We start from the raw sequence: 27,984 nt of genomic DNA on the forward strand, positions 1-27,984 counted from the left end.
GCACTCACTGAAACTTCGAAGAATGAGGGGTGTTCTAATAGCAACTTTTAAAATGATGAAAGAAATAGATAGGAAAGAAACACGGAAGTTGTTTCCACTGATGGGTGAAATTACAACTGGGGGGCACAGCCTCAAAATAAGGGTGAACAGATTTAAGACTGAGTTGAGGATGAGCTGCTTCATCCAAAGGGTTGTGAATCTGTGGAATTCTCTGCTCAGTGAAACAGTTGAGGTTCCCTGATTGAATGTTTTAAAGGCCAAGACAGGTAGATCTTTGAACAGGAAAGGAATTGAGGGTTATGGTGAATGGCGGCTAAGTGGAGCTGAGTCCGCACAAAGATCAGCCATGACCTTATTGAATGGCAGAGTGAGCTGAAAGAGACAGATGACCTACTCCTGCTTTATTTCTTATGTCCGTATGTCCTTAGATTGCCATCCTTGTCATTCCTCCTTCCCTGGAATAGGCCAGTTCTGAATGCTGATCAGTAGGTCTTTAAATAACTCCCGCGTATCAAATGTCGACTTGTTCAATAAAAGCTCCTCCCAATGAATACTGCTCAGCTCCTACCTAATACTCCTTCCCCCAATTTAGTAGCTTCCCACAAGTTCCTGATTGTTCATAGCTATTTTAAAATGTAAGGAGAGGCGATCACCCCGTTTGAAGAAGCTCCTGGTTCAGTGTTTTTCCCCATGTGGGAGTCAGCTACAGGTTTTCTTGTTCCAAGATTGGGGAGGAAATAGCCCAGTGGTGGTATTGCTAGACTGTTAATTCAGAGACTGAGATAACATTCTGGGGACCTGTGTTCAAATCACAGCACAGCAGATGGTGGAATTTGAATTGAACATAAAAGAAAATCATGAATGAAGAATCTAATGATGACCATGAAATCATTGCCAAATGTCAGAAAAACCCAACTGCTTCACTGATGCCCTTTAGGAAAGCAAACTGCCATCCTTACGTGGTCTGGCCTACTTGTGACTGCAGACCCACAGCCATATGATTGACTCTGAACTGTCCCCTGGGCAACGAGGGATGGACAATAAACACTGCGTAGCTAGTGATGTCCTCCTCCCATTAACAAATAAATAAAATTGGATTCTACATCTTCTGATTGAAGATTGTTTCTTATTCTCACAGTAATTTCATCGCTTACAGTCAGTTTCCCTCCTGCCTGTCTTTTTTGAATGTCACGTAGCCCTGCACATTTACCTCCAGTGTTGATCTCCTTAGAACCATGTCTTTGTAATAGCTCTCAAATCATGCCCGTCAACCTGTATGTGTGCTCTTAATTTGTTGATTTTGTTCTGAATACAATGAGCACGCAAGCAAAGAGCCATTAATTTTGCTTTATAACTTTATTTGACCTCTTGACATTATTTACAGCTGTTTTCTGTTTCTACATGCTGTCTTTTCCAGTCCCATGCTGAGTATTGTTATCCCAATAGTTCTTTAATGTCAGTGTGTGTGTATTCCTGGGCAAATACGCTCATGTGGTCTACGGAGTTGTGGAGGTCGCAGTTCTAGGACAGCCATTTCATAGGCCTACGCTGCAGGTTAGAAGAAAAGACAATCTTTTGCTCTGAGCTCTGCAAACCAGGGCGATGTCAAAAAGGAAACAAGGTCAAAAGAATTTCAACAAGAATCTCAAAATTAACTGCTGAATTCATATCAGCATTACAGGGATCGCCCAACTTAGTGGCCACAACATCCCACTTTCTATTCTTCACAAACAATCCAAATTCTGAACTATCCGTATCCCTCTTAACTTTTATGTTTTTTGAGCTAATTTCTTGTGTCTAACTTGTGCATATTTGTGGTGCCTTATGACTTCTTGCGTTTAGCAATTGATAAACTCACTCTCTCTTGAATTGAGTAAAACCTAGGTTTATAGGATCCCCAGTGTGGAAACAGGCCATTCAGTTCCACAAGTCCACAGCAACCCTACAAAGAGCATCCCACCCAGACCCATCCCCATTCCCTACTCTATCCCTGTCAGCCTGCATTTCCAATGGCGAATATACCTAACCTACACGTATGTGGGCAATGTGGGTAATTCAGCATTCCCAATCCGCCTAACCTACATGTTTCTGGACTGGTCAAAACAATGATTCGATATGAATTAGTTAGAATGCAGCTGTTGACTGTCATCTTCCATCCCTGTGTTGGAGCGAGATTTAACATTCAAGATCAAAAATGAAACACTTGAACAAGATAGTTCAAATTGCGGTTGTTGACTTGCTCGCCGAGTTGGCTTGTTTTCATTCAGACGTTTCGTCACCATGATCAATGACATCATCACTAGAGCCTCCAACAAAACAATGTTACTCTACTCTGTCTGGAATTTATACTGTCCGGTCTGTTACCATGAGTACTGTCACTTCCGGTTTTGATCTATATGGGTTTGTATGTGGGGGCCCAATTGTATCTGCTTGTTGGTTGCATTATGGGTGGAGAATCACGCCTCTCATACAAAACTGGGACAAGGTAACCATAGTAGCCCAAGCCAAGCATAGACATGCAGAGGAATCCTAGAGGCATGGTTCTCAACCCATTCTCCAGCCTCACATTCTTGGTCTCTTCTATTTGAATATGATCACTCAACCATATCCTTTATGACAAACAAGAGAGTCTTACATCACAAAATCTTCAGACAGGACTGTCCAGACAGATCCACTTGAACTCATGATATCATCTTTTGCTGGAGGGTTTCCGAAATGTCTACATTCTTCCTCACCTGAGCATCCTTGCGTTCGTGGTTGACAGAGATCTCAGCCATGTCCAACCCATGTCCTACACTTTGGCCTCACCCCTGATGAGGTTCCCTGGTCCTCAATGACCAACCCATCAATATCCACATCGAGAAGAACATCAGCCACGATTTCTAACAAGATCCCACCACCAGGCATATATTCCCCTCCCCTCTCTTGTCAGCCTTCCGCAGGGACCATTCCATCGGGACACCTCGATCCACTCCTTATCCATTCCCAACAGCTCCCCATAACCCAACAGCACTTTCCATGCCACCACAGAAGGCATAACATCTGCCCATTTACTTCCTCCCGCTTCACTATCCAAGGCTTCCAGGGGAAGCAGCGATTTACCCACACTTCACTCAATCTAGTCTACTGTATTCACTGCTCTCAATATGGTCTCCCTCTGCATTGGGGAGACGAAACACAGACTGACCAACCGCTTGGCAGAACACCTTTTTTCTGGCCGTAAGAATGGCCCCAGGTTTCCAATTGCCTGTCACTTGAGCGCCCCATCATGATCCCTGTCCAAAATCTCTGTCTCAGGCTTGCTGCAGTGCTCCAGTGAGTGCAAGCTAACACCTCCGCTCGGTTCGCAGTAAACAGCAGCACCTCACAGTCGCGAACGGTTTTAGCTCCCCCTCCCATTCCTTAGACGACATGCCCATCATGGGCCTCCTGCAGTGCCACAATGATGCCACCCGAAGGGTGCAGGAACAGCAACTCATATTCCAGTTGGGAACGCTGCAGCCCAATGGTATCGATGTGAACTTCACAAGCTTCAAAATCTCCCCTCCCGCCACTGCATCCCAAAACGAGCCCAGCTTGTCCCGCCTCCCTAACCTGTTCTTCCTCTCACCTATCCTCTCCTCCCACCTCACGCTGCACCTCCATTTCACACCAACTGACCTCATCCCGTCTCCTTGACCTGTCTGTCCTCCCTGGACTGACCTATCCTCTCCCGACCTTCCCACCTATACTCTCCTCTCCACCTATCTTCTTTTCTCTCCATCTTCGGTCCGCCTCCCCCTCTCTCGCTATTTATTTCAGAACTCTCTCCCCCTCCCCCTTTTCTGATGAAAGGTCTCGGCCCAACATGTCAGCTTTTGTGCTCCTGAGATGCTGATTGGCCTGCTGTGTTCATCCAGCTTCACACTTTGTTATCTTGGATTCTCCAGCATCTGCAGTTCCCTTTGTCTCTGAATAAAGGAGAAGGTAGGTGAAGAGGAGACAGACAGGTTAAAGAGGCGGCGGATAGAGCCAGTAAAGATGAGTGTATGTGGGCAGTTAGGGAGGGGATCGGTCAGTCCAGGGAGGACGACCAGGCCAAGGGGGTGGAGCTGAGGCTGGTAGGTAGGAGATGGGGGTAGGGCTTGAGGTGGGAGAGTGGATAGGTGGGAGGAATGACAGGTTAGGGAGGTGGGGATGAGCTGCGCTGGTTTTGGGATGTAGGTGGGGAGGGGAAATTTTGAAGCTTGTGAAGTCCACACTGGTACAATTAGGCTGCAGGGTTCCCAAGCAAAATAAGTGGTACTGTTCCTGCAACCTTTGAGTGGCATTGTTGTGGCACTGCAGGAGGCCCAGGATGGGCAGATGGAATTATGGTGTTGAAGGTGGAGATGTGCTCAATAAGTAGGAGCTTGACGTAGATGCCCTTGTTATCTGGACGTTCCAGAGATGTGTGTAAAGCCAAGGAGAGGGCATCTGCCATGGATCTGCTGCATCAGTAGGTGAATTGCAGTGGATCAAGGTAATGTGGGAGGCTGGAGTTGATGTGGCCCATGACCAACCTCTCAAAGCACTTCATATTTATAAATATGGATGTCAGAGCCACTGGGCAGTAGTCATTGAGGCTTTTGAAAAAAATTGCTGACATTCAGTGCGGGGATCTTAAAGCATTAGCACGAACATCAGAAAATTGGAGAAGCCTCGAGCATATGAGCACAGGTAGCTGAGGGTAGGGAGGGCGTGAATTACAGAAATCAAAGAGGGCAAGATACAGAGAGAGAGAGAGAGAGAGAGAGAGACAGAGATCATAGTGAACAAATGATTGGCCTGGTAGGCAGTGGAAAATACATGATTTTCCATGGAACATGCAGATATCTTCGAAAAACAGGACATTGAGTTTTGGAAATTAGTGTTATAGTTGATTTGGAGTGAACCAAGTTACTGTTCAGTTTGGTTGTGGCTTTTGATGAAGGGATGGTCCAACTGAGATTGAAATTGGAGGAAGATTTCAGGATTTTTTCATGTTCTTGTCTTTCTGTTATGCCCCGAGGTAAAAAGCATTGGAGATGCTGTTAATTTTTTGCACGGCGAGCTGCAGAATATTAACCAGTCTCACACCATTGCCATCACCTTGCCCTTGCAGATGCGGATAAAGTTCTCCAAGCTGACAGAAATTGAAAGCACTCGCATCCTGTGACGATGGTAAGTTTACTTTCTTAAAAAAAAATGCTTGCAGCTTAATTGGCATAATAAAGAGCACAGGGGCTCTGGTTAACACTGCTGCCTCATGGCACCAACAACTTGGGTTCAATTCCGCCCTTAGGTCACTGTCTGTGTGGAGTTTGCACATTGTCCATGTGTCTGCATGGGTTTTCTCCGGGTGCTCGAGTTTCCTCCCACGGTGAAAAGATGTGCAAGTTAGGTGGATTGGCCATGCTAAATTTCCCAAGGTGTTCAGTGATGTGTAGGTTAGGTGAGTTATAGGTGGATGGGTCTGGGTGGGAAGCTTTGAGGGGCAGTGTGGACGTGTTGGGCTGACGGACCTGTTTCCACACTGTAAGGATTCCCTGAATCATGATTCTATCATTTTACTGAGCGCAAAGGTACAATATTAGCCGGTCATATTTGTCTCACCTCTTTACACATTGACAAGAAAGCTTTAATTTCAGTTTCTATGCATTTGCAACGTGTCTGCTGTCTCTAACAAGGCTGACTATATCTCCTTCTCTAATGCGCATCTCCTGTCCCCTAACACCAAGAGGTGACACTTGCTTTTCGTTTCGTACAATCAGTAAAACACTAGCCTCCATATTACAGCCAGCGGCTTCTCTTAATGCTCACACACGGTTCTTTTTTTCCTCCAGGTATTGACCACTCATCATTTCTTATTCCTCATCTCATCTCTCTCTCATGCTCTCTCTCTCTCTCATGCTCTCTCTCTCTCTCATGCTCTCTCCCTCTCTCCCTCTCTCCCTCTCTCCCTCTCTCCCTCTCTCCCTCTCTCCCTCTCTCCCTCTCTCTCTCCCTGTCATTATCTCTCCTCTCCCTGTTATCCCCCATCACTTGACTCACAGGCACAAACAGAAGAATGGAAGGCTGGTTTGCATAATGGACTATGCTGTGTTCACGACTCTGTAGTTTCTTATGACCTGAGGAAGAGCTGTTGCCAAACCATGCCGTGATAGGTTGCTTTCTATGGTACATCAATAATTGTTGTCCTTGTGGACACACTGAATTGCCTTAGCCTCTTGGGGAAATAGAGACATTGGTGTGCTTTTTTGCCCATTGTGACGATCTGGGTGGACCAGGAGAGATCGTTGGTGATCAACACTCTCAACTATCTCCACCTCAGCAACATCTCTCTCACTGTCTGATGCAGGCGTGCTCACACTCACATTCTGTCGCCCATTCTGTCTGTCTGTCTGTCTCTCTCTCCCTCATTGCCCATCTCTCTCGCTCTGTCTGTCGCGCGCTCGCTCTCTCCAATTCTGCCTGGAAGAAGAAAGGCAAGAGCCATAATAAATAGGGATTGTTCAGCTAGAGGAACCATGCTGTGATATGCATCCAGATAGGATGCTTTCTCTGGTACATCAATGAAAGTTGTCCTTGTGGACACACCAAACTGCCTTAGCCCCCTGGCAAGTAGAGACAAATGGTGTGCTTTTTTGCCCATTGCAACGATCTGGGTGGACCAGATTTTTCACAGTCGTACCTGTGACTCCATTGTGGCATATTAACCAGGTCAACAATGTCATTAAGGGGATCCTGAAGGAGGAGGACCGTAAGACACAGCTCGATGTACACATTGGTAAGATGAGTGATTTGGTTTGGGGTAACGCTTGCACCAAGCGTTCTGAGAGCTAGGCAGTGGATTAAATAGCAGGACCTGTAAAGTTGTAATCTCTGGATTATTCCTGGTGCCACATGCTGAGAAGGCAAGAAAAAGGGGAAGAAAACAGATGAATGCTTGGCTCAAGTGTTTGTGTTTGGGGAGGGATTTAGACTCCTGGATCTGAAGGAGAATTTGTGAGGATGGTATGTCCTCTACAAGTGGGCTGGTCTGCAGCTGAAGCAGAAAGGAACCAAAATCCTTGCACAAGGGTTTGCTAATGTTGTGAGGAATTTAAGCTATCGGCCTTGCAAGCAGTGGGCAGTTGAAGAGCAGGGAATTCACTGAGGGGTGAGAAGCTAATAAAATAATAATTATATTCTGGGATTTCAACTGCACAACATTAATTGAGATTAGATAAAAGTTTGACTTGGGAAATAATTCTTCAAATACATTTGATAGATTATTTTACATGAACATGGAGATGAGCTTGTAAGGGACAGTGCAATGCTGGACCTATTTCTGGGACACAAAGCCAGTGTTCCTTTGGCCCTCGATGTTGCGCCGACCTGTGAACTAATCTTAACCCATCCCCCAACACTATCCCATCATCATCCATATGCTTATCCAAGGACTGTTTAAATGCCCCCAATGTGGCTGAGTGAACTACATCAGCAGGCAGGGCGATCCTTACCGCTCTCTGACTAAAGAACCTGCCTTTGACATCTATCTCAAATCTATTATCCCTCAATGCGTAGCTCTGCCCCCTCAGACAAGCTGATGCCATCATCCTCAGAAAAAGACTCTCACTGTCCACACTATCTAGTCCACTGATCATCTTGTATGTCTCTATTAAATCCCCTCTGAACCTCCTTCTCTCCAATGAGAACAGACCTAAGACCCTCAGCCTTTCTTCCTCACGGTTCTTCACGGTTACAAATGTTAGTGCTGGAGAATGACGTGTATAATGCGCACAATATGAACATCATCCAGTTAATGTCAAGGAATAAACGGCCAGATGTTGAATAAAATTTTGTGACCGTCAATCTCGTAGAGTCATACAGCATAGAAACACCATATCTATGCCTACCAACAAACACCAAACTGCACTAATCTCATTTATCTACACTTGGTCCAGAGCCTACTTTGACCTAGCATTTTAAATGCTCATCCCAGATGCTTTTTAAATGTTGAGAATACCTGCCTCTACTGCCCTCTCAGGCAGCGTGCTCCATACGTCTACCAGTTTTGACATGAAAAAGCTTTTCCTCAGACTTCCTCACCTTAAACTTGTGCCATCTGGTTTCATCCTCACCTTAACCTTGTGCCATCTGGTCTTAGACACATGTGCCCTGGGGAAAGGATTCTCACAATGTATTCTGCCTGTGCCTGTCATAATTTTCTATGCCTCAATCAGATCAGAGGAATTGAGTATAAGAGCAAAGTGGTCCTTCTGCAGCTGTACAGGGCCCTGGTGAGACCACACCTGGAATACTGTGTGCAGTTTTAGTCTCCCAATTTGAGGAATGACATTCTTGCTATTGAGGGAGTGCAGCGTAGGTTCACAAGGTCAATTCCCGGAATGGCGGGACTATCATATGTTGAAAGATTGGAGCGACTGGGCTTGTGTCCTCTCGAGTTTAGAAGGATGAGAGGGGATCTGATTTAGACGGATAGGATTATGAATGGATTGGACACTGTGGAGGCAGGAAGCATTTTTCTGCTGATGGGTGAGTCCAAGAGGGAGAGAGAAAACAGGAAATTGTAGACCGGTTAGACTGATGTCAGTAGTGGGAACGATGCTGGAGTGAATTATAAAAGATGAAATTACAACTCATTTGGATAGCCGTGACAGGATAGGTCAGAGTCAGCATGGATTTACAAAGGGGAAATTGTGCTTGACGAATCTTCTGGAATTTTTTGAGTATGTAACTATGAATATAGACAAGGGAGAACCAGTGGATGTAGTGAACCTGGACTTTAAGAAAGCCTTTGATAAAGTCCCACATTGGAGACTAGTGAGCAAAGTCAGGGCACATGTTATTGGGGGCAAAATACTGACTTGGATTATAAATTGGCTGGCTGACAGGAAACAAAGAGTCGTGATGAACGGGTCCCTTTCGGAATGGCAGGCAGTGGCCAGTGGGGTGCCACAAGGTTCGGTGCTGGGACCACAGCTGTTTACAATATCCATTAATGATAGAGATGAAGGCATTAAAAGTAATCTTAGCAAATTTTCCAATGACACAAAGCTGGGTGGCAGTGTGAAATGTGAGGAGGATGTTATGAGAATACAGGATGACTTGGATTGGCTTGGTGAGTGGACGGATGGCTGACAGATGCAGTTTAATGTTAATAAATGTGTGGTTATCCACTTTTTTGGTAGCAAGAACAGGAAGGCAGATTACTATCTCAATGGAGTCAAGTTGGTAAAGGGGAAGTACAATGTGATCTTGGTGTTCTTGTACATTAGTCAATGAAAGCAAGCATGCAGGTACAGCAGACAGTGAAGAAAGCCAATGGCATGCTGGCCTTCATAACAAGAGGAATTGAGTATAGGAGCAAAGACGTCCTTCTGCAGCTGTACAGGGACCTAGCTTAGAAGGATGAGAGGGGGTCTGATTGAGATGCAGAAGATTATTAAAGGATTGGACACTCTGGAGGCAGGAAGCATGTTTCCGCTGATGGGTGAGTCCAGAACCAGAGGTTCTGTTTAAAAATAAGGGGTAGGCCATTTAGAACAGAGTTGAGGAAAACCTTCTTCACTCAGAGAGTGGTGGATATATGGAATGCTCAGCCCCAGAAGGCTGTGGAGGCCAAGTCTCTGGATCGTTTCAAGAAAAAGATGGATCGATCTCTTCAAGATAGTGGAATCAAGGGTTATGGGGATAAGGCAGGGACAGGATACGGTTTGTGGATGATCAGTCATGATTATAATGAATGGTGGTGCTGGCTTGAAGGGCCGAATGGCCTACTCCTGCACCTGTTGTCTGTTGTAAAAGTTAATTGTAGAAGAATGATTAAGATGGTCCCATATATATGGTGTTGGCAGCTGGTTCACATTGGGAAAACAACATGGTTGATCTTGATTCTACTCCTACTTGTTACACAGAAGCCTCTTCGAGCAACAATTCTTGAATGCCACAATGATGCCACCCGAAGGTTGCAGGAACAGCAACTCATATTCAGCTTGGGAACCCTGCAGCCCAATGGTATCAATGTGGACTTCACCAGCTTCAAAATCTCCCCTTCCCCCACCGCATCCTAAAACCAGCCCAGTTCGTCCCCTCCCCCCACTGCACCACACAACCAGCCCAGCTCTTCCGCTCCACCCACTGCATCCCAAAACCAGTCCAACCTGTCTCTGCCTCCCTAACCTGTTCTTCCTCTCACCCATCCCTTCCTCCCACCCCAAGCTGCACCTCCATCTCCTACCTACTAACCTCATGCCACCTCCTTGACCTGCCCGTCTTCCCTGGACTGACCTATCCCCTCCCTACCTCCCCACCTATACTCTCCTCTCCACAAACTATCTTCTTTTCTCTCCATCTTCGGTCCGCCTCCCCCTCTCTCCCTATTTATTCCAGAACCCTCACCCCATCCCCCTCTCTGATGAAGGGTCTAGGCCCAAAACGTCAGCTTTTGTGCTCCTGAGATGCTGCTGGGCCTGCTGTGTTCATCCAGCCTCACATTTTATTATTCTTGAATGTTGATGGGACGTTGAAATGCAGGTAGATTATCGTGATCACTTGTTGAAAATGGATAGCAGCTAGTAGTTCTCTTTCGTCTCAACTAGTGACCAGTAGGCAACGGTCAAACAGTACCTAACCCAGAGGTCACAAGCTCCTCTGAGACATGATGTTAGTTGAGCCTCATGAATAACTACCTGCAGATGGACTATCTGCAGATAAAGCATGGTATTAAATCTCACATATACTGCTCTCAACCGTTTTAATCGAAGTATTTATCACTCGTTGCATAGAAACAGATCACAAAACTGAAATGGCATATGCACAAATACCAGCGTAGAAGTTCTTTACAGTAGCATTTTGTTTAAAGTTGTATTTGTAAAATAAAAGGGTGAAATATTAACTTTCACAAATCATATTAACATGCTGTAGAAATCTGTGGAAGTGAGAAATTTGTTTTTTGATTCAATACATGTCTGACAAATGACAATTCAAAGAGATCTTTGTTTCAGCTGGAGTGGGTTGTGGAGTCAACCTCATCAGGGGCATTTAAGTGACTATTTGACAGGCATATGGGTGATAATACAAGATAGGGGTGGAGGTCAGATAGACCTGAGGTTTAGGGTAAAAGTTCAGCACAGCATCATGGGCTGAAGGGCCTGTACTGTTCTATGTTCTATGTATCTTATGCTGTATTCAAATAAGTAAAGTCAGTCAGTGACATTCTGTAACTTCCTTTTCCAGGGGTAGGAGTGGAAGAATCAGAGTGTTTCTTTGAAAATTGGCTTGATGTCTGTCCAAGGGTCATCTGGAGGAAAAAATACAAGTGTAAGTACTAAATCTATCATTGCTGATACACATGTAAACTGTAGATTTAACTGTACGTAAACTTTGTTTAACAAACTAGCCCACTCAATAAACTGACAAAAATTACACACCAGATGTTTACTGTATTCTCATCATCTCTGTGATGTCTGGTGAGGGTGCAAGTGAGAAGGCTCCCTGCCAGTAAGTTTGAGTTAAGGCGAAGTTGCATCATTACTGAAGTTATTTATGCTGTAAATGAAGGAGAACAGTAATGTGTATATCCCATGCATTATGTTCCTGTTATTGAGTGTGTGTTTTTTGTGTGTGTGGACCTATTGATCAACTGGAATTTTTGATTATTCAGCCCATTCCTGGTACCACGGGTACTGTTTAACAAAAGGTTTGCTGTCTTAGTATATTTCTCTATTTAGTCACTGCCACTATTAATGTTAAGTTATAGCGTGGTCTTTGCAGAATCTGCACAGTGCATTCCTGCTGGATAAATGATGCACTACATCTGTCTGATGCCATTGCTTCTCAACGACACCATCTTAGCAGCTGTTTTTGTTACCAATAATGTTTTCATCATTAGAATACTTGGAAAATATTCAGAAGTGCTGTATGACTCTACTGCTCACTTGCAGCAGTGATAACACTTAATGTGAGGTCATGTTTTTCCCCATTTGATGTTCTATTGTCAACAATGTATCTCACAACTAATGGGCATATTTCATTGAAACCTGGTCTGTACAGGTATGGTCCAAGGAAGAACTGATTAGTTTTTGACAGATCTAGATTTATTTCTCTATTTTTTAAAAACATCAGTTAAAATTTGTTGTATAGGCAAATGATCATCTTTCTAGAATATTGTTGATTGATTTAGAATGTTGTGGATTGTGACAGCCCTGATAGTAGAATTTGTCATAACTATCAAAATATGAGCAGAATTTTCAGAGCAGATTATCAAATTGGCCTGAAGCTTTCTCAGTGAGATGGAAGCTTTTAATAAAAGGATTTATTTTGTCGGCCTTGCATTTACAAAGAATCAGTCAAGTGGAGAAATGTCTCAAAGAAAAGCTGTGTAATTGTAGAGTCATGGATGTTTGTTGCACAGGAGGAGGCCGTGCGGTCTGTCGTTACTGCACTACTCAACAAAGATCTGTCTACATTGAACTCACATGGCATTTATTTCCTTTTTGATTGTTTGACCCATAGCCCTGGAGCCTACAGCAACACAAGTGAATATCTAAATACTGCTTAAATATTCAGACACTTTCTGAATCAGCCACACTTTCAGTCAGTGAGTTCATGTCAACTAATGGAAAAAGCAGCTTCCAGTTATCCTTTCTATGCCCTTCAAAATCTTAAACACCTTTTACCAGGTCCCCTTGTCTGCTCCAATCTTGTCATCAGTCAGATGGGCAGGTCAGTGGCAGATTGATATAGCCTGAAGAAGGAATAAGATAAGAGAGTACTTAATGTGGCAAAGCCTGTCGTGCCCGATGGAGGTCAGCTACAGCAGTCAGCAGTGAAGTCCACTGGCAAGGATGGGCGGGTTTTAGCCCAGCGCAGGGAATACAAACCATCACGGGGGAAGCCTCGTTCAGAGTGTCTGCAAACTCGTGGCTTAGGAAAGGACTGTAATAGAACATAGAACAGAACAGAACAGTACAGCACAGAACAGGCCCTTCAGCCCACAATGTTGTGCCGACCATTGATCCTCATGTATGCACCCTCAAATTTCTGTGACCATATGCATGTCCAGCAGTCTCTTAAATGACCCCAATGACCTTGCTTCCACAACTGCTGCTGGCAACGCATTCCATGCTCTCACAACTCTCTGTGTAAAGAACCCGCCTCTGACATCCCCTCTATACTTTCCACCAACCAGCTTAAAACTATGACCCCTCATGTTAGCCATTTCTGCCCTGGGAAATAGTCTCTGGCTATCAACTCTATCTATGCCTCTCATTATCTTGTATACCTCAATTAGGTCCCCTCTCCTCCTCCTTTTCTCCAATGAAAAGAGACCGAGCTCAGTCAACCTCTCTTCATAAGATAAGCCCTCCAGTCCAGGCAGCATCCTGGTAAACCTCTTCTGAACCCTCTCCAAAGCATCCACATCTTTCCTATAATAGGGCGCCCAGAACTGGATGCAGTATTCCAAGTGCGGTCTAACCAAAGTTTTATAGAGCTGCAACAAGATCTCATGACTCTTAAACTCAATCTCCCTGTTAATGAAAGCCAAAACACCATATGCTTTCTTAACAACCCTGTCCACTTGGGTGGCCATTTTAAGGGATCTATGTATCTGCACACCAAGATCCCTCTGTTCCTCCACACTGCCAAGAATCCTATCCTTAATCCTTTACTCAGCTTTCAAATTCGACCTTCCAAAATGCATCACCTCGCATTTATCCAGGTTGAACTCCATCTGCCACCTCTCAGCCCATCTCTGCATCCTGTCAATGTCCCGCTGCAGCCTACAACAGCCCTCTACACTGTCAACGACACCTCCGACCTTTGTGTCGTCTGCAAACTTGCTGACCCATCCTTCAATCCCCTCATCCAAGTCATTAATAAAAATTACAAACAGTAGAGGCCCAAGGACAGAGCCCTGTGGAACCCCACTCACCACTGACTTCCAGGCAGAATATTTTCCTTCTACTACCACTCGCTGTCTTCTGTTGGCCAGCCAATTCTGTATCCAAGCAGCTAAGTTCCCCTGTATCCCATTCCTCCTGACCTTCTGAATGAGCCTACCATGGGGAACCTTATCAAATGCCTTGCTGAAGTCCATATACATCACATCGACAGCTCGACCCTCATCAACTTTTCTAGTCACATCCTCAAAAAACTCGATAAGTTTTGTGAGACATGACCTACCCCTCACAAAGCCGTGTTGACTGTATTTGATCAAGCCATGCTCTTCCAGATGGTCGTAAATCCTATCCCTCAGAATCCTTTCTCACACCTTGCAGACGACAGACGTGAGACTTACTGGTCTGTAATTGCCGGAGATTTCCCTATTTCCTTTCTTGAAGAGAGGAATTACATTTGCCTCCCTCCAGTCCTCAGGTACGACTCCAGTGGAGAGTGATGTTTGACTTTTTAAACTTTTGTTTTTATTCTTCTACTGTTATACTAAGAAGACTGTAGTGCTGAATTTTTTAACTTATTCATTTATTTTTATCACATGGAGCATGGAACAGTACAGCACAGTACAGGCCCTTCAGCCCACGATGTTGTGCCGAACTTTTACCCTAATCCTGTGGTCAATCTAACCTCCGCCCCTACCTTATACTATCATCCATGTGCTTGTCTAATAGCCGATGAAATGCCCCTATTGAGGCTGACTCCACTCCCCTCTCCGGCATTGCATTCCACTCCCCTACGACTCTGAGTAAAGAAGGATGGATAAATTTTCTACTTCTGCAACTAAAATTGCGTACCAAGGTACTTTGTACCTGAGATGGCACCGTCTAAGGCAACTTTGTACTCTTTTCTTTGTACTCTTGTACCCTGTATTGAATGCATGTGATAATAAAATCTCACTCTAATGCATAGCAGGACACTGGGAAGCTTAGAGGAGAAAAGGGACCCTGGAGTGCTTGTTCATGAATTCCTGAAGGGGTCAGGTCAGGCTAGTAAGGGTTGTTACAAAGACATATGGGACACCTCCCTTTATCAGTTGTGGCATAAATTGTAAGAGTGGGAAGGTCACTTTGGAGTTGTTTAAAAGTTTGGTTAGGCCACAGCTGGAGTCGTGTGTGGCATTTTGGTCACCACCCATTAGGAAGGATGTAATTGCACTGGAGGGAATGAAAAGGATGTTGCATGTGTTGGAGCATTTTAGCTGTGAAGAAAGACTGGAAAAAATCACATTATTTTCTGTGAAGCAGAGAAGGTTTGGTGGGTGAATGGAGGTCCTGACAGAGGCATATAAGATTATGAGAGGTATAGATGGGTTGAATAGAAAGCATTGTTCCCCTTAGTTAAAGCATCAATAACAATAGAGCATAATTTTAAAGAGAAAGACGGGAATATTGAGGAGGTTTGAGGAAAATCGTTTTCATCCAGAGTGTGGTGAAGGTCTGGAGCGCATTGCCTGGGCGGGAAGTTGAAACAGGAAACCTCACAACCTTTGAAAAGTACTTGGATGAGCAGTTGACATGTCGTAATATTTAAGAGAATGGTCTCGTGTGTAAAAATGCGACTAGTATATGTTGCAGTGTATTTTTAGAGGTACAGCCTTAGTGGGCCATAGGACCTCTTCTGTACTATATGATTCCATGACAACCCCCAGCCCAGGCAGCTGGTTTTTTCAGTCATCTCCAGGATTACACCCTTCATAGTGTGATCCCTTGCGTTGTTCGCCGTCCCAAGTTCATTAGCTCACACTTTTCCTGGTTGAGTTCAGTTGCTGTGCTCAGCTGACCAGTCTGTTGATCTCCTCCTGAAGTTTATTCTTCCTGTCTGTCAACCAATTTTGGATCCAGTGTGCCACTTTGCCTTTGATCCCATGGCTGTTATTTACATGGCCATTCCATCGATATCCTCCTCACTAAATTAGCCATTCGCTAGCAATACAGTCATACATCCTGTGTTTAAGCCCAAATGATGAATTAACTTGACAAATTTCAAGGGTCCTTGTGGAAAGCCCTGCACAACCCCACTGAAAGCAAACATCCTGTCAAATAGATATCCCTCTACCATCAATCACCCTGTGCTCTCTGCCACAGCCAGTTTTGGCTCCAGTGTGCCTCTTTGCCTTTGATCCCATGGCTGTTGTTTTCTTGCTCAATCTGCCAAGAGGGACTTTACTAAGCCCACATCAAATGCATAATGTGACCTCATCTTAACAAATCCATAGTGTTTATCCCTGATTATTTCTTGCAAGTACATTCTACCCCTAAGAATGCCTCTTTATAGCTTCACCAGTGCTGAGATTATTCTGACTGGCCTTTAATTTCCTGGTCTGTTCCTCTCTCCGTTTATTAATAGTGGGACAATGTTAATAGTGTTTCATTACTTCACGTGTGATTGACAAGGGTTTGAAAATTGCTGCCAGCGGCCCAGATATCTCCTCCCTCACTTCCCCCGCTAGCTGGTATACGTTTCAGTTCGCCCTGTAGATGTATCCACTTTTAAAGTTGCTCAACCAGCTGCATCTCCCTGTATCTTAACCTCTGATGCTCCGAGGTCCTCTGCCCTGATATCTTACTTGCAGTGTCCTTTTCCATTGTAAAGATTGACACAAAATATTCATTGAGGACCGTGCCGATGTTTTCCAGGTCCACACAAAGATTACCTCTGTGAAATGAACGAGGAGCTATTAGAGAGGTTTGAGATTTACAATCAAGAAAGAAATTGACAAAATGACTTCCTTGGAGAATCATACAACATACATTGTCCATTGTTGTAAACAAACAGAAGTTTTTGTTTCCACAGTTGTTTGCAAATAGCCAATCAAGATCATAAAATAATGTTTTAAGATGATTTACAAAGCAAGGCAATTGAGGAAGATGTATTGGATGTATTGAACTCTCAACTACCTCCCTTAAGTTGAGGAATGTCAGTATTTTTCTTCTGGATAACTTTTGCAGATATCTTCAAACAAGTAGCTGAACCCACAGATTTATGTGACCAACGAAGCCTGAGCCTTTTGCTTCACGCTGCAGTCCAGATCCCTCGGCAGCTGGGTGAGGTAGCTTCATTTGGAGGCAGCACCATTGAACCAAGTGTCCGCAGTTGCTTCCAACATGTAAGTGTGCTCTGCACCAATTCATAATGTCAAGCGGGTCTACTTGCCAGTATGAATTTTGAGCTCATTTTCGTTTTGTTCACCTGCACATCTGCCAATGTGGTATATCGTATCCATTGCACCCGGTGTGGCCTCCGCTACATTGGGGAAACCAAGCAGAGGCTTAGGAACCACTTTGCAGAACACCTCCGCTTGGTTCGCAACAAACAACTGCACCTCCCAGTCGCGAACCATTTCAACTACCCCTCTCATTCCTCAGACGACATGTCCATCATGGGCCTCCTGCAGTGCCACAATGATGCCACCCGAAGGTTGCTGGAACAGCAACTCATATTCCGCTTGGAAACCCTGCAGCCCAATGGTATCAATGTGGACTTCACAAGCTTCAAAATCTCCCCTTCCCCCACTGCATCCCAAAACCAGCCCAGTTCTTCCCCTCCCCCAACTGCATCTCAAAACCAGCCCAGCCTGTTTCTGCTTCCCTAACTTGTTCTTCCTCCCACCCATCCCTTCCTCCCATCTCAAGCTGCACCTCCTTTTCCTACCTACTAACCTCATCCCACCTCCTTGACCTGTCTGTCTTCCCTGGACTGACCTATCCCCTCCCTACCTCCCCACCTGTACACTCCTGTCTACCTATCTTCTTTTTTATCCATCTTCGGTCCGCCTCCCCCTCTCTCCTTATTTATTCCAGTTCCCTCTCCCCATGCCCCTCTCTGATGAAGGGTCTAGGCCCGAAACGTCAGCTTTTGTGCTCCTGAGATGCTGCTTGGCCTGCTGTGTTCATCCAGCTCCACACTTTGTTATCTTGCACTATTGATATGGACTGGTTTGTCACTAGAATTTATTACCCAGGCAAAGTGTGTCACGACTTCAGTTGATCTGAGCTCTTAACAGCAGGTGGAGCCTCAAGTTAATGCCTCTTCTGAATGCTGGCATCTCCGACAATCCAAATTCCTCAGTACTTCATTGAAGTATTACCCTAAAAATTATGCTTAAATATAAATTACAGCTTGAAGCCATAACCTTCTAATTTATTGTTGAGAGCTCTACTAGTTTATAACAGAACTAGAACAGACCTGGAATGGATACGGGATGGTTTTCTTGAGCAATATGTTGAGGAACCAACTGGAAAGCAGTGCATCTAAGACTGGGTGCTGTGTAATGAGAAGGGAATCATTGCCAATCTAGCTGTGCAAGATTTCTTCGAGATGAGTGGCCGCAACATGATAGAATTTTTTCAATCAAGATGGAGAGTGTGAGAGTTGACTTGGAGACCAGGGTGCTGCATCTTAATAATGAAAGCTGAAGATATGAGGCATGAAATTAGCCTTGATAGATCACAAAGAGTTGCTTAAAGGGATGACAGTGGATAGGCAATGGCAAACATTTAAGGAGCACATGGGCGGACTACAACAACTGTTTATTCCTGTCTGGCATGAAAGCAAAATGGGTAAGAGGACCAATCCATGACTTAACAAAGGCAATTAGCGATAGTATCTGATCCATGGAAACAACATTTGAGGATTGGCAGCATAGTAGAATTTAGCAAAGAAGGACCAAGGGATTGATTAAGAAGGGGTAAATGCAGTAAAGTAAGCATACAGGGAACATAAAGACTGACAGAGTTTCTATAGATACGTGAAGAGAAAGAGACTGGTAAAGACAAATGTTAGGAAGGGGGTTGACCGGTCAAGGGAAGACGGACAGGTCGGGGAGGCGGGGCTGACGCTGGTGGGTAGGAGGTGGGGTGGGGTTAGGGTGTAACCCTAACCCGAACTCTCACCCTGATCTCCACCCCGCCTCCTGCCTACCAGCGTCATCCCCTCCTCCTTGACCTGTCTGTCTTCCCTTGACTGATGAACCTCCATCATAACTCCCCAACAACACTCACCTTTACTGGCTCCAGCACCGCCTCTTTGATCTGTCTCCACCTATCTTCTCCTCTATCCATCTTCTATCCACCTCCCCTTCTCTCTTTATTTATTTCAGAATCCCGTTCCCCTCCCCCATTTCTGAAAAAGGGCCCAAACCCGAAACGTCATCTTTCCTGCTCCTCTGATACCGCTTGGCCAGCTGTGTTCATCCGGCTCCACACCTTGTTATCTCAGATTCTCCAGCATTGGCAGTTCCTCCCGTCTCTGAAATGGTCTGTTGGCCTTCGTTCCGAGAGGTTTCGAGTACAGAAGCCAGAATGTGGTGTTGCAGTTACGCAGCACCTTGGTGAAGCCGCACCTAAAATAGTGTGTGCAGTTTTGTGCTCCTTTTCTGCGGAAGGATGCTGTTGCTCTCATAGTTTATCAGTGCAGCGCATGTTTATCATCCTGTTTCCCGGAATGGCAGGTCTGATGTATGATCAGAGATTGACTCGGTTAGGATTGTTCTCGCTGGAATTCAAATGAATGAGGTGACTTATAAAATTCGAACAGGACTGGACAGGATAGATGCAGTTCCCAGTGGTGGGTGTGTCCAGAACCAGGGGTCACAGTATGAGGATTCAGGATAGACGATTTCGGAGGTATTTCTTCACCCAAAGAATGGTGAGTCCGTGGAAATCATTACCAAAGCAAGCAGTTCATGTCAAAACATTGAACGTATTCAAGATATGGCTAGATATAACACTTGGGGTGAATGGGATCAAGTGTTATGGAGAGAAAGCAGGATTAGGCTGTTGAGTTGGATGATCAGTCATGATCATGAAGAATGGTGGAGCAGGCTCAAAGAGCCATTTGGCCTCCTCCCTCCTCCTAGCTTCCATGTTTACAATAGTCACTCTCTGAAATGCAAAGCTTGAGCAATTGTGCAACTTTGAACTGGGTGCTGGTAGTTTGGTCAGTAACGAAGTTAGGTAAGGCTCGGCAGGACAGTGCTCATTGTTGTTTCTAACATTTTCACCGTGCAGGACTTAGTCCTTGCTCTGCTTCAAGCGAAGAAGTGAGCTAATTGGAGATATCTACAACTTGTTAAGGTTCCAAAGGTTTAAAGTGATGTGGGGATGTGTGGTATTGCTCATAAAGTACATCATGAAGATAAATAAGATAAAAGATAAAAGAATGACGAGAGTAAGATGAGGGCCAATCAAGGACAGTAGTGGGAAGTTGTGTGTGGAGTCAGAGGAGATAGGGGAAGCACTAATTGAATATTTTTTGACAGTATTCACTCTGGAAAACGACAATGTTGTCGAGGAGAATACTGAGATACAGGCTACTCGACTAGCGTTTTGTACAGTCACGGGATTTATAGGGATTGACTTCCGGAGCCATGATGTCATGCTCCAACTGTACAAAATGCTAGTGCAGCCTCATTTGGAATATTGCGTGCAGTTCTGGTCGCCCCATGACAGGAAGGATGTTGAAGCATTGGAAAAGGTGCAGAGGAGATTTACCAGGATGCAGCCTGGTCTGGAGCACAGGCCCTATGAAGAAAGGCTGAGAGACTTGGGTCTGTTCTCATTGGAGAAAAGGAGGCTAAGGGGGGATTTAATAGAGACATATAAGATGATCAGAAAATTAGATATTGTGGACAGTGAGAGTCTTTTTCAGAGGATGATGATTTCAGCTTGTACAAGGGGGCATAGCTACAAATTGAGGGGTGATAGATTTAAGACAGATGTCAGAGGCAGGTTCTTTACTCAGAGAGTGCTATGGGCGTGGAATGCCCCGCATGCCAAAGTAGTTAACTCAGCCACATTAGGGGCATTTCAACAGTCCTTGGATAAGCATATGGATAATGATGGGATTGTGTCAGGGGAGGGGCTTAGATTAGTTCACAGGTCGGCGCAACGTCGAGGGCCGAAGGGCCTGTTCTGTGCCGTATTGTTCTATGTTCTATGTTCTATAATGGATATCACAAGTAGATGACTGATGTGTATACTGTGCATTGTCAAATGGTTCAAATTTTAGAACTGAAAAGTGCCTGGTCTACCTCAAATTGCCATGGAAAACCAAAGCTTCTCAAAAGTTTGAGCTTAAGCAAGTAATTCATGCTGCTGCTGTATAGTGGTTATGTGAATGGTATTTTCCCCTAGCAGGATGCTGTTGTCAGTCCAAAAATAATCCTCATTGCATTGACCAACATTGTCTATGAAATTTGCAGCCAGTATTATGCCAGACATATAGGTCATATATGATAATGATTGGCCGACTGAAAACTGCTTGTTTGTAATGAGCAGAGCACACCGCACCGGCACGTGTGAGATGCTTTCTCTTTTCCACAACCAAGGACCCCAACATGGTTCGCAGAACTTTCACTTTGATCCATTTCACAAAATTCGGCCCTCATCCATTCCACCTATCCCAGAATCATAAATTCTCCTTATTCTCAGCTTGTCCCTCCATCAACCTCTGCGTTCAGCAGATTATCTTCCAGCATCTTCACCAGTATCCCCTTTCAGCATTCCAAAGTGACCATTCCCTCTGTAGTCCACTCCTCAGTCACCAAGCAAGGTCCCAAATACACTTGTAAAGTGAAACAGCGATTTACCCGTACTTCATCTGTTCAAACATACAGGTATATTCAATTTTTCCAGTGTTTTCTCTGCAAAGGGGAAATGATACATTGATTAGGTGATTATCCTGCGGTACACCCTCATTCAGTCCACAAGAGTGGACTTGTCAACCACACGACATGTTTTTCTTCTCGTATAAATTATTCCAATTGTTTGAAATATCATGTTCTTGCGTTTGTTCCATTGGGTGTAAGACAAAACTGCTTTGGTAATAAAAGTCTCTCTGAAATGAAAGACACAAATGTAAGGTATTTCCGGCTGGTAGACAGGAGGTCGGAAAACTCCCAAAAATTCTCAAGGGAATGCTTGTGATGAGGTGGAGGGTAGAAGAAATTATGTTACGAAACATTATTTTTTGCAAAAGCTTGGTAACACAATGGTAATTTTTTTTAAAAAAATCAAAGGTTGTGTCCAGAAGAGGTGTGAATAGCTACATAGGCATCTGAATGCAAAAAGGGATACAGGAGCAAGATGGAAGCGTAGGTTCTGATCTAAATTGGTTGAACTTAATATTGGACCAGAAGGCTAGAAAGTGACAAGACAGATGATGAAGTCTTGTTCCTCAAACTTGTATTAAGGTTGTTGACTAATTGATTGATTTATTGTCACGTGTACCAAAGTAGAGTGAAAATCTTTATTTATGAGTGGTACAGGCAGATCATAGTAAGCGAAGGATATACAGATGAAAATGACAGAGGCATGCAGGTTACATTGAACAGAGCATGCGCTCAGTGAGATCAATGTTAGCAAGATCAGCGTTATTTCAGGCTAGAGAGTCTATTTATCAGTCTGATAACAACTGGGAAGAAGCTGTTCCTAAAACTGTTGGTGTGCATGTGTTCAGGCTTCTGTACCTGGTGCCTGATGGAAGAGGATGTAGGAGATCATTACGTAGGTGCGATGGGTCTTTGGTGATGCTGACTACCTTTCCGCAGCAGTGAGCCATGTAAATGGAGTCCTTGGATGAGAGGTTGGCTTCCGTGATGATCTGGGCTGTGCACACCCGCTTCTGTAGTTTCTCACAGTCCTGGGCAGAATAGTTGCCATACCAGGCCATTATACACTTGGACAATGTGCTTTTAATGGTGCATCTGTAGAAATTGGTCAGGCCAAATTTCCTGAGCCGCCCGAGGAAGGAGAGGCATTGTTGTGCCGCCTTGACCAACGTATTTTCGTGGAAAGTCCAGGACGGGTTGTTGATTATCGTCATACCGGGGAACTTGACACGCTCCACCCTCTCAACCTCAGTTCCATTGATATACATCAGGGCGTGTTCTCCTCCTGTCTTTTGAAATCAGTGATCAGTTCTTTAGTTTTGCCGACATCGAGAGAGAGGTTGTTCTCTGCACCACGTCACCAAACCCTTTGCCTCCCTTCTGTATTTTGATTCATTGTTAGATATCCATCCCACTGCAGTGGTGTCGTCAGTTAACTTGCAGATGGCGTTAATTTGGAATTTGGCAACACAGTCATGGGTGCACAAGGAGTGCAGTAGGGGGCTGAGGAAACATCCTTAGAGGGCACTAGTGTTATTGTGGAGGAGGGGCAGTTACCTATCTTCACTGTGGTTTTGGGTCAGAAAGTTAAGGATCCAGTAGCAGAGGGCAGAGCAGAAACCTAGGTCATAGAGTTTTGAGATCAGTCTGGAGGGGATAATAGTGTTGAAGGTGGAGCTGCAGTCAATGAGCAGGATTCCTACATAGCTCATTGTGCACATTTCTGCCAACGACATCGGTAGAAAGAGGGTTCACTGAATCCCTACAGTGTAGAAACATTCAGCCCAACAGGTCCACACCTACCCCTGCAAGGCTAACAAACCTGGTAGCTATGGACAATTTAGTGTGGTCAATCCACCTAATTTGCACATCTTTGGACTGTGGTAGGAAACTGGAGCACCTAGCGAAAACCCTCACAGACATGGGGAGAATGTGTAAACGAAGAGTCACCCAAGGGTGGAATTGAGCCCAGGTCCCTGGTACTGTGAGGCAGTAGTGCCAACCACTGCACCACCTTGTTGCCCTTGAGACTTTCTCCAAGGCTACCCTTGTGTCTTAAGGGACTCTTTTCCCCCCATTCTCACTAACACATTTATTATGTCGTACAATCCCGTAGCAGCAATATCTTTTAGAGTGTGGGAAGAAATGGGAGTAACTGGAGGAAACTCAAACAGTCATGGGGAGAATGCGCAAACTCCACACAGACAGTTGTCCACAACTGGAATCGATCCTGGGGCCCTGTCACTGTAAGGCAGTGGTGCTAACCACTCAGCCACTGTGCTGTGGCATTTAGGTCCTGCAAAATGAGTACAAGAACTAGAATGATGAATATTCAACCTTTCGCACAAAAAGTTGGTCAGAGCTAGGACTCATACTAATCACTGTAACACTGTTTCTGAGACAACAAGGTGGAGAGCTGGATGGACACAGCAGGACAAGCAGCATCAGAGGAGTAGGAAAGCTGATGTTTCTGAAGAAGGGTCTAGGCCCGAAACGTCAGCTTTCCTACTCCTCTGATGCTGCTTGGCCTGCTGTGTTCATCCAGTTGTACACCTCGTTAACTCCGATTCTCCAGCATGTGCAGTTCCTGCTATCTCTCCAGAACACTTTTTGTTTTGTTCACAGCAATGACAGAACACAGTTTGAGAGAAAATAATGCAGCCATATACACAACATTGATGAAAGATACTTTCTCATTTCCAAATGTTAAGGAAAGCGTTGTATGAAAATTATATTCTGTCACAGAATTTGGACACACTCTGGTTTCTTCCTGTGTTGCCTAAAACGTATGCCATGTTTTTCGACCTTTGATTTCTCAGCATTTCTTCTTCTTTTGTAATGTAGTGCTGGAGGGAAACCATAATCCCAGATTGTAAGTGCTTTGAGGTTCAACATTGTCTGAGAACCCCCTCACTGTCTCTGAATACCCAAACTGATCAATAATAATCATCCTAATTGTCTGTCTTGACCTTACTGCAGCATTGCTTATTGTGTCACTGGCGGGTGACAGATCACATTGACATTTCACATCATGAAAGTAGCTGCATGAATATTTGTATTCTTGGTTCTACATTAGTGAGTTTTTGTTGCAACGTTTTGGTCTGGAAGTAAGAGGCATCTCAAAGAATGTGCTATCTGTGCTTTTGTGGAATCTGCTTTTGTACTTTGACTTTGGGTTAAGCAATGTAACATGTCCTTGCTGATTTTCCATATTTAATTCAATTAGAATTTCATTGACTCTAGGTTTTACTCTTGAAATATGATGAATGAGCAGAAGGCTATTCAGTCCATTGAGTCTGCCACTCAATGAGATCATAAAATACTGATATTCCTCGATACCACTTTCCTGCCGTTTCCCTATAGCGTTTCATTCCCATACTGTTAAAAATACTCCAGTCTGAGCATCTTAACTTTTGTACATCCCTCTGCAGGCAGTCTGGCAGTCTCATCACTTGTCTTCCATACCTATTTTTGTGTTTTCTGTAAGCTCAGTAATAGTACATTCACTTTCATCACTATGTCATTAATATTTATTCGCAACAAGAATGGCCGTGGCATTGATCCGTATGGCAGTTCACTTTTTACAGCTTGCCAACCTGGAAATGACTCCCCCTGTACCAAATGTCTGTTCTCTATTATTTGGTCAATCCCCTATCCATGTTAATATATTTCCCCAAAACTATGTGGTCTTATTAAAAGTCTTATCTGCTTGAAGTGTGATTATTTTTACAAATACCTTTTTGAATGTCACACCCTTTTATTTGTACTACTTGTAATCTCCTCATGGAATTCTTATAAATCTGTCATGCACAATTTCCTGTTTATCAAGCCGTAGTGACTGTGATTGTATTACGTATTTTAAGTGCTCTGCAATTACATCTTTTCTGATAGGCTCTTGCATTTTCCAATAACAGACATTAAGCTAACTGGCCAGTAGTTATCTTTTTTGTCTCCTTTCCTTTCTAAAATAAAGGTACTAGTCATAGCATCCCTGCAGCATGAGAGCAGGCCACTTGGCCCATTGTGTCCAAACTGACTCTCGGAAGAGCATGGCACCCAGATTCAACCAGCTGCCCAGCCCCTGCAACCTTGCATTTCCCATGGCTAATCCACCTAATCTGTGCATGTTTGGATTGCGGGAAGAGACCGGAGCAGCTCGAAGAAACCCACACAGACACGGGGATAAGGTGCAGATTCCTCACAGAAAATCACCTGTGGATGGGATTGAATCCAGGTCCCTGCCACTGTGAAACAGCATGCTACTCACTGAGCCACCATACTGCCCTGTGGGGCACTGGGACTTTTTGAAAAGCCAAGGATACTGGAGAGATTGTGATCAGTGCATCAACTATCACTATAGCTATTACTTTTAATATCCTGGGATGCAGCACTTCGGGCCCAGGGGACCTAATGGTCTTTAACCCAGTTAGTTTCCCTCATATCTTTTCTTTAGGGATAGTTGCTGTTTTATATCCTGTCCTATCATTTGCCCTTTGATTATGCAGGAATTTTGGAACACTGTCAGTGTCTTTTACTGTGACTGTATTCATTTGTGGGACATGTGTGTCACTGCCTGGCCAGTATTTCTTGCCCATCCTGAGTTGCCTCTTGAGAAGGTGATGGTGAGCTGCCTTCTTGAACCACTGCATTCTTCCTGCTGTGGGTTGACCCACAGCGCTATTAGGGAGGGAATTCCGGGATTTTGAGGGGAAGGAATGGCAATGTATTTCCAAGTCAAGATGGTGAGGGACTTGGAGGCGGTGGTGTTCCCATATGTCTGCTGCCCTTGTCCTTCTGGATGGAAGTGGTCTTGGGTTTAGAAGGTGCTGTCTGAGGAGCATTGGTGAATTTTTGCAGTGCATCTTGTAGTTAGTACCCACCGCTGCTACTGAGCATTGCAGATGGAGGGAGTGGATACTTGTAGATGTTGTACTGGCTGCTTTGTCCTGGATGGTGTCAAGCTTCTTGAGTGTTGATGGAGCTGCACTCATCCAGGCAAGTGGGGAGTGTTCCATCGCACTCCTGACTTGTGCCTTTTATATGGCGGACAGGCTTTGAGGAGTCAGGGGGTGAGTTATTTGATGTGATATTCCCAGCATCTGGCCTCCTCATGTGGCCACTATCTTAATGTGATGACCAGTTGAGTTTCTGGTCAATGGTAACGCCCAGCTGACAGTGAGGGATTCATTGATGGTAACACTCTTGAATGTCAAGAGATGGTCAGAGCCTGGCATTTGTGTGGCGCAAATGTCACTTGGCACTTGTCAGCCCAAGCCTGGATATTGTCCGGATCTTGTTGCACGTGAACTTGGACTGCTTCAGTGTCTGAGAAGTCAAATGGTGCTGAACATTGTGCAAACATCAGCGAACATCCCCACTTCTGACCTTATGATGGCGGGAAGGTCATTGATGAAGTAGCCGAAGATGGTTGGGCCGAGGACACTACCCTGAGGAACTCCTGCAGAGATCTTCTGGAGCTGAAATGATTGACTGCCAGCAACCACAACCACCTTCCCATGTGTCAGGTATAACTCCAACCACCGGTGAGTTTGCCTGTGAAACTCATTGATTCCCATTTTGCTAGGGCACCTTGATGCCACACTCGGTCAGATGCAGCCTTGATGTGAAGGGTTGTCGCTCTCACTTCAGCTCTGGAATTCAGCTCTTTTGTCCACGTTTGAACCAAGGCTGTGATGGGGTCAGGAGCTGAGTGGCCACGGCAGAACCCAAACTGGGCGTAACTGAGTAGGTTATTTCTGAGCAGGTGCTGCCTGATAGCACTGTTGATCACACCTTCCATCACTTTACTGATGATTGAGAGTAGACTAATGGAGCAGTAATTGGCTGGCCTGGTTTTGTCCTGCTTTTTCTGTACAGGACATACTTGGGCAATTTTCTACATTGTCAGGTAGATACCAGTGTTGAAACAAACTAGAACAGCTTGGCTCGGGCAGCAGCAAGTTCTGGAGCACAAATCTTCAGTACTGTTGCTGGAATGTTGCCAGGACCCATAGCCTTTGCAGTATCCAGTGTCCCTAACCATTTCTTGATATCACATGGAGTGAATTGAATTGACAGAAGACTGGTATCTGCAATAGTGGGGATCACTGGAGGAGGCCGAGTTTGATCACCCATTCAGCGCTTGTGGCTAAAGATTTCTGCAAATGCTTCAGCCTCATGTTTTGCACTGATGTGCTTGGTTCTTCCATCGTTGAGGATGGGGACATTTGTGGTGCCTCCTCCTCCTCCAGTGAGTTGTTTAATTGTCCATTGCCATTCATGACTGGATGTGGCAGGGCTGCAGAACTTACATCAGATCCATGGTGAGATTGATTAGCTCTGCCTATCACTTGCTGCTTTCGCTATTTGGCATGCAAGTAGTCCTGTTTGGTGGCTTCACCAAGTTGATTCCT

At 44.7% G+C, this 27,984-nt stretch overlaps 1 long non-coding RNA gene across 3 annotated transcripts in view; it reads left to right on the forward strand.

Annotated features, from left to right (window-relative positions):
• LOC132208193 (uncharacterized) overlaps positions 1 to 27,984 on the forward strand; it is a 59,618-nt gene that overhangs the window by 18,746 nt on the left and 12,888 nt on the right. For all 3 annotated transcript variants that reach the window (XR_009444275.1, XR_009444276.1, XR_009444277.1), the window contains 3 exons: positions 5,123 to 5,181; positions 11,242 to 11,325; positions 16,911 to 17,068. This is a non-coding gene — a long non-coding RNA (uncharacterized LOC132208193). The remainder of the gene's footprint in view (positions 1 to 5,122; positions 5,182 to 11,241; positions 11,326 to 16,910; positions 17,069 to 27,984) is intronic.

This window comes from Stegostoma tigrinum, unplaced genomic scaffold (assembly GCF_030684315.1).
Source record: "Stegostoma tigrinum isolate sSteTig4 unplaced genomic scaffold, sSteTig4.hap1 scaffold_310, whole genome shotgun sequence".
NCBI classification, from domain to species: Eukaryota; Metazoa; Chordata; class Chondrichthyes; order Orectolobiformes; family Stegostomatidae; genus Stegostoma; species Stegostoma tigrinum.